Below are 8120 nucleotides of genomic sequence, written 5' to 3'. Positions count from 1 at the left end.
ACATCTAGAATTGAATGCAATGAGGGTATATATAGGAAGAGGAAATATCAGCAAAAACCCCAAAACAGAAAGACCAAAATGCCCCAGAAGAGTCAGCTCAGAAATAGCCGTTAGAAGTCCAACGGATCTATTGTCGGTCGACCGAAAATTCCGTCGGTCGACCGATGGAAAAATTCGGTCGACCGATGGAAAGTTCGGTCGACCGTTATCCAGGTCGAAAACAGGAAATCAAGCAAACACTTATCCGGTCGACCGGTGCGGTCGACCGATGGAGATTTTTGGTCGACCGGACCGGTCGACCGACCAACTCTCTGGACCATGCTGACGAAAGAACAAACGAGCGGTCGACCGGTGCGGTCGACCGAATACAGATACTTCTGAAAACTGTTTATCTGATTTTGAAACACTGTTTAAAAATATCAAACAAATTCCAAAAAATGTAAAACTTTGGGGAATGATTAAAATATCATCATTTTACAAAATAGTCCAAAACATGAAAATATGAGATACTTGAATTTTGATGTTTTGACATAAACCAACTTTTGAAACTTTATGAAATGTTTTTATAGACTTAGTAAAACATGTATAAACTGATATTGAAGTCTATAAACTAAGAATACAATATTTTCACAAAATTGCATATTCTATGCAATGTTTTCAAAAACACAATTTCATATATATAATCATAAAAACTCAAAACACATGTATGTATATATAACTATATATATGCATAGAAACCAAAACTTGTGTATATATATATAACTATATATATATACGAAGAAACCAATAAATGTGTGTGTATAGATATTGAGCTTAAGGTACTTAACACACATAATATAAAACCTAAACTACATTACCCAAGCTTGATCTTGATCTTCATTGTAGCTCACCTTGGTACACATGCGAATGAAGCTTGAACTTGATATTTAACTTTGAATTGCAAGGCTTCAACCCGACATTCCGCCAACCTCCATTTGATATCGTCGTTAAAGCGCTATTCCATCCAACCTCCAACTACGTTGTTTGTCTACAATGAATAGATAATACAAGCACTAGACAAACAACATTAGTAGTAAATATGTTTATAAATCATCATCAAAACAAGAAGGCCAACACAAAGCACGCCGGGCGGTCACGCACAGTACAAGTGATCGGACAGACACTTCATCGATCTGCGAACTCATAAATGCGGTTCATTAATGCTGGTCAAATCCACTCGGATAACAGTCGTTCGTTGCCTCACACACAAGATGGGCCTTCCCATCGTAGGTGACAGGACATAGAGCACAATCCCTGGAATGACCATTCATGGTATCGAGGAACGGCGAGATGTCTCTGAAGAGGATGTGGTCACATCCCATAATTCAAGGAGAAGTCGAGCTGTCCTTCTTTCATTTAAAAGCCCCTTCCAGCACGATGGAAGAGAGGTCGCAAAACTTGGAGAAAAAAGAGTTGAGACCAAGCTGTTAGCAAATCCTTGCATTACAGCACTGCTGCCTAGTTCCGAGCTCCGATCGTCGACGAACTAAGCAGACCCGAACTCCATTGCCCCGAGCTTCTACTGCGAACTGAAGCTCTCCAGCAACCTCATTCAAACGGTCCAAGGGAAGCAGACTCGACCCGAGCATCGAGCGAAGCGTCCTATAGCCACCTAAAGTCCCCACACAAAACAAAGAGGGCCTTCCCTCTGCTTCTGTTGTAAACATTTGATTTGTTAGTTTGTAATAAGCTTTCTTATAAATACAAACAAAACTCCTTTCTTCGGAAGAATCAAATTTTCACCCTACAGAAGATGGCGACCACAGTGGGAGCAGCTGTTTCATCGAGTGAAATGGTGGTGGCTCAGTTTGATGAGGTTACTATCGGGACGACAGTAGAGTCCCTCGAAATCGAGTTCGACCAGGCCAAGTACGAAGAATACTTGTCCTCCTCCTCCTCTGGTGGCGATGCGTCCCGCAAACGCCACAGAGCTGTGCGCCGAGGCCGACCTCGTAGGCGAATCCTCGAAGGCTGGCGAGCCTCGCCATAATCATTTGGCGGATAAACGTAAAGGAAAGGAAATAGGCGGTTCCTCCCGAACCCGCTCTTCTAAACATGGGGTCGAAACTCGCCCACGTACTGGAGTTCGCTCAAACGCGAAGACTCGCCAGTCAAGGCGAGATCGCCCGACTCCAACACCAAGGCGTTCCACCCAACGCGCGCCAGAGAGAGCGCCCAAAAATCTCTCGTCAGCTCACCAGAGCGACTCTTCTGAGGCCGGGGGTTGTCACCAACCACCCGTAGAAGACCTCAGAGAATTCTTGACTCGCAAACGCACTATTCACGAGGCGAATCCTCAGTGTCATTGCGAGAGACTCATCCATACGGTCCTCGCCGACTGCCAATGCGTTGGAATGGCGAAACCTTCGGTATTTGAGAGGCTTTCTCAACAGGCCTCTCGACCGAGGCCCTCCCGTCGAAGGCGCCGTCACCAGAAAAGACGCGCTGCTGACGACCTGGAACTCTCATCCGCCACAGTCAACATGACGGATAAAGGGAAGGCGGTACTCTCCGACTCGCCAGACTCGGACTCCGTCTTAAGACCTAACACCCGGTTCGCTCGACGCCGACAGGAAGGCATATTCCAGCGAACCCGTAGTCGCAGGGGAGTAAGTATCGGGTTTGACTATTCTACCCTGGTACTTCCCTCCTGCGGTGAAGACGAAGGTCATTCGGCAGCGGCCACATCTCAAACCTCGCGCTCAAGTCAAGATGCGTAGGCGAGAGTACATATGACCGCACTCGATACCAAGCAAACAATGGCCCAAAAACTGGAGGAACAGCAGGCGACCATCGACTCTCTGAGAGAGATGATGGAGCAACTGCTGAACAAGAAGAAGAAGAAGAGGACCCAGCGTCCCTTACCCCGGCAGACTAGGGATAAGGAGTGGGTACCACCTCACCGTCCAGCGGCTGAGACAGAGGATGATCGACAGTCCGATTACTCCTCCAAAACATCGATAGGAACGTCGCACACCGCGGATAGCACCCGTGACAAAAGATTCGACGAGTTCCAGGACCAACTGAACGCGCTGAAGCTTCAGCAAAACATCGATAGGAACGTCGCACACCGCGGATAGCACCCGTGACAAAAGATTCGACGAGTTCCAAGACCAACTGAACGCGCTGAAGCTTCAGCAAAACATGAACAAGCTGGGGGTGGTACGTCCCTACCCTATCGAATGGGACACGGTCCCATACCCGGCGAAGTTCAAACCAATCAGTTTGGTGCAGTTCGATGGCAAGGGGTCCCGCTTCTGCGACGACGACACGGAAGTGTCAATGGCCACTCTCCTCGCTGAGAAGCAGCGGAAGTCGGAGTCAGTTAACGACTTCGTGAAGAGATTTCGAAATCGATCAGTCCACTGTCGGGACCAAGTTTCCGAGGCGACACTGATCGAGATGTGCCGCAACAATCTGTCGATCCATATCCTGTCCAAAATAGGGGCAGTTGAAACCCGGACTTGGAAGGAACTTGTTCGCCAAGGCGAGCAAGTTGAAAATATGATCAAGAGGCTGGAGGCCGAAGAGCCACAGTCCAAAAAGGGAGCAGCAGAACCAGCGGCGCCAAAGAACCCTCCTCGATCGAAGGGAAAAGAGGCTATGGCCGTAGACTCTGCCGCGGCGCCAAAGTTCGTTCAAAAGCCGAAACCCAGGCAATTTGAACCACGCCCCCAGCGGCAATATGATTTCAAAGAAGACCAGGTAGTGGCGACTCTCGACACTCTACTCAAGAGTGGGCGAATTAAGTTGCCAGAAGCCGCGAAGCCTGAGGAGGCGGACAAAACCGGTGACCCAAGTTACTGTGCATATCACAGATTCCTTGGGCATCACACAACCAAGTGCTACGTCCTCAAGGACAAACTCCAGGCCCTCTACGACGCGGGGGTCTTGAAGAAAGAGAAGGTCCAAAAGCAAGTGACGGCGAACATGGTCACTTTGAGCTTTGGGACGGGTCTCCCGGAGGTTCAAGCTCCGGCGGGGATAATTCCTATCCCCAAGGCGGTTTTGAAGATCACTAACGACGATCCTCACAACCAGCGGGAGAAGGGTTTGGTTCCACAAACTCTGCCATCAGGGCAAGTGATGTGGGTCCATCCGGACCTCCTCGACGACGAGCAGTGGACCGCACAGCCTTCCAAGGAGACTAAGAGGAAATATTGCAACGCTGTCACCGCCATCCTGGATACAGACGACGCGGCGATGACTGCCTTAACCGACTCTGAAGAAGACACCAACGTCTTCGCCACGAGAGCCGGAAAGGAGTTCGCGAAAGAATATCCCGCGAGGACGGAAAACCCAGCAGGACCTCCCGCGAGGCCGGCCGCAGCAGTCCCTCCCAATCCAGATGGGCCAAGTTCAAGCTGCCAGCCTTACCGGTTCAACGTGCTCGCACAATTGAAAAGCATACCCGCGCGAATTACCGTGTACGACCTCCTCCGGTTGTCTAGGCCTACCCGGGAAGCCCTACAAGAGGCGTTGGCTGACGCAGAGGCGTTCTCGACCCATTTCTCAAAAGAAACGGAGATCGAACAGGGCTGTACAACTTGCTGCCAAGTCTCCGAGAGACAGATCCCCTGCATCACTTTCACCCCCGAGGACATGCTCATCAAGAACACGTCCCATGACCGGCCGCTGTACTTCACAGGATACGTCGGCTCGGCGAAAGTGGATCGGATCCAGGTTGACCCGGGGTCCGCACTGAGCATCGTGCCCCTGAAGCTAATCAAACATTTGGGGATACCGTCGAAGCGCCTAGCCTCGACCTCGACTACCATCTTCGGCTTCAACGCCACAGGGACTCGGCCACTCGGCAAAATCCGCCTGAAATGTCAGATAGGCGACATGAAGACGGAGGTGACGTGCTACGTTATCGATGCTGAACCCTCCTACAACATACTCCTGGGGCGTCCGTGGATTCATGGCAACCGGATCGTTCCATCCACGCTACACCAGTGTTTGAAGTACGTGGACGACTACGAGCGGGTAAGAACGGTAGTGGCCGACAAACACCCCTTTAAGGGCGTCGAGAACTACTTCGCGGATTCTCTGCTATACCAGGACCCCGACCAGCCACCGTATGCATGTTCGGGGGACCAATCGTCGACGACCTCGGCTTGGGACTCAGACGTCAGCGTGAGGGATCTATTCGATGGCCTTACAGTCAACATGGCCACAGTAGACCCCGCCGGAATGGCGGAGGACGAACAACTTCCACTTTACGACGAGACATGGGATCGCCATGTTAGCGCCCAGTGGAACAGTCGCTTCGAACAGCGCGAACCACCAACTGAAGACGAAGTCCTCCAGGTGAACATGGGTACCGAGGCGAATCCCAAACCCATATTCATCAGCGGCAGTCTGCCTCCTCAAGAAAAAGAGGATCTCATCGCCCTTGTACGGGAATACATTGACGTCTTCGCCTGGAATTACGAGGATATGCCTGGCCTGGATCCGCGGGTCGCCACGCATCGCCTCAACATCAGCCCTGACGCCAAGCCAGTCAAACAACAGCAGAGGCGGTTTCGCCCCCAAATCATGGAGGCGATCGAATCTGAAGTAAAGAAGCTGATCGAATCCGGCTTCATCAGAGAGGAGCAACACCCCGACTGGGTGGCGAATATTGTTCCAGTCTTGAAGAAGAACGGCAAGATCCGCATCTGCATCGACTTTAGGAACCTCAACGCCGCATGCCCTAAAGACGAATTCCCTCTGCCCATCACGGATGTCATCATTGACAATACGTGCGGATTCGAGAGGATGTCCTTCATGGACGGCTTCTCGGGGTACAACCAAATCAAAATGCACCCCGAAGACGAGAAACACACTGCATTCAGAACTCCCATGGGGGTGTATTGCTATACCGTCATGCCTTTCGGGCTCAAGAACGCCGGCGCAACCTACCAACGCGCCATGAGCATGATCTTTCGAGATCATCTGCGAAAGACGGTCGAATGCTATGTGGACGACTTGGTCGTGAAGAGTCGCCATAAGGAGGATCACCTCCAAGACTTGAAGGCTATGTTCGAACTCATGAGGACTCATCAGCTCAAGATGAATCCTACCAAGTCATTCTTGGGAATGTCTAGCGGTAAATTCCTCGGTTTCGTCGTCACGACGAAAGGGATCCGAATTGATCCAGACAAGGTGCGAGCTATTCAAGAGCTCCAACCACCCCGAAATCTTAAAGAGCTGAGAGGCCTTCAAGGACGACTGGCTTATATCCGAAGATTCATCTCGAATCTCTCGGGCAAGTGCCAACCCTTCTCTAAGCTGATGAAGAAAGGTACCTCCTTCGTCTGGGATGAGCCATGCCAAAAGGCTTTTGAGGAGATCAAAGCTTATCTCTCAAATCCGCCTGTCCTTGCGGCGCCAATCTCAGGAAGGCCATTCCTCATATACATACGGGCTATGGAACATTCTCTGGGTGCCCTCTTGGCTCAGAACGATGATGCAGGCCACGAGCAGGGCATCTACTACCTGAGCAGAACCTTGCAGGGCGCCGAGCAACGGTACCCAATGGTCGAGAAGGAATGCCTAGCCTTGGTGTTCGCTATCCAAAAGATGCGGCACTACTTGGTTGGCCAAACCATCCATGTCATCTCCCGGATGAATCCCATTCGGGTCTTCATGACACAACCCGCAGCGCTAAACTGGCGCCTGGCCAGGTGGGCACTTCTGCTCTCTCAATACGACATTCATTTCATGCCGCAGAAATCGGTCAAGGGACAAGCCATCTGCGATCTCATGGCTAGTCACCCGCTGGGGGAGAAGACCGATCTATTCGAAGATCTGCCGGATGAACTTCCCGAAGCCAATATGACCTCGTCGCCAGAAGTGTGGCAGATGTTCTTCGACGGTGCGTCCCGCGCAGGCGCGAGCGGCTCTATTTCTGCAGGAGTGGGAGTGGCCCTCACCTCCCCGCATGGTCACGTGTTTCCCCGGGCCTTTTCCTTGACGGAACCATGTACCAACAACGTAGCCGAGTACAACGCGTTGCTCATAGGGCTCGAGTTAGCCAAAGAGCTCGGGATAAAGCATCTGGAGGCTTATGGCGACTCGCAACTCATTGTCAAACAAATGACTGGCGAATATGAAGTCAGGAATGAAGATCTTATCCCACTCCACCGAGCAGCGGTCAGACTAGTGGAGTCATTCGAGAGCTTCCATATTGAGCACGTGCTCCGTTCAAAGAACACCCATGCGGATGCTCTCGCATCCTTGGCAGCTAACTTAGCCCAGCCTCCTGGAACGACCCAAAAGGTCGCTGTCGCCAGCCGAAAACTCTTTCGACCCAGAGACGTCCCAGAGGCAAACGCCACTCATCAAGCCTCGGGTCAGCCAGATCAGGAAGACTGGCGTCTCCCGATCATCGATTATGTCCTATACGGCATGTTGCCTGAGGATTCGAAGGAACGAGAGTCTATCCGGCGACGTGCCTCGCGATTCTACTACGATTCAACCACTAAAACGTTGTATCGCAGGTCATATGACGGCTTGCTACTTCGCTGCCTTTCAAAAGCAGAGGCGCAAGAAGCCGTACGCGAAGCACATGACGGCGTGTGCGGAGCTCATCAGCCCGGACCCAAGCTTTGGGATCGCTTACGTAGGATGGGCTACTTCTGGCCTGGGATGGTTACTGATGCAGTCGCTTATGCTAAGCGATGTTACAGGACTCGAAGGAACGAGAGTCTATCCGACGACGTGCCTCACGGTTCTACTACGATTCAACCACTAAAACGTTGTATCGCAGGTCATACGACGGCTTGCTACTTCGCTGTCTTTCAAAAGCGGAGGCGCAAGAAGCCGTACGCGAAGCACATGACGGCGTGTGCGGAACTCATCAGCCCGGACCCAAGCTCTGGGATCGCTTACGAAGGATGGGCTACTTATGGCCTGGGATGGTTACTGATGCAGTCACTTATGCTAAGCGATGTTACGGATGCCAGATCCACGCCAACTACATACACCAGCCTCCTGAGGATCTACACCCCACGAGGGAATCTTGGCCATTCGAGGCATGGGGGATGGACATAGTTGGGCCAATTTCTCCACCATCGGCGAAAGGCCATCGCTTCATC

Source organism: Asparagus officinalis, chromosome 1, assembly GCF_001876935.1.
Source record: "Asparagus officinalis chromosome 1, Aspof.V1, whole genome shotgun sequence".
NCBI lineage: Eukaryota > Viridiplantae > Streptophyta > Magnoliopsida > Asparagales > Asparagaceae > Asparagus > Asparagus officinalis.
Note: the sequence above shows the minus strand (reverse complement) of the source record.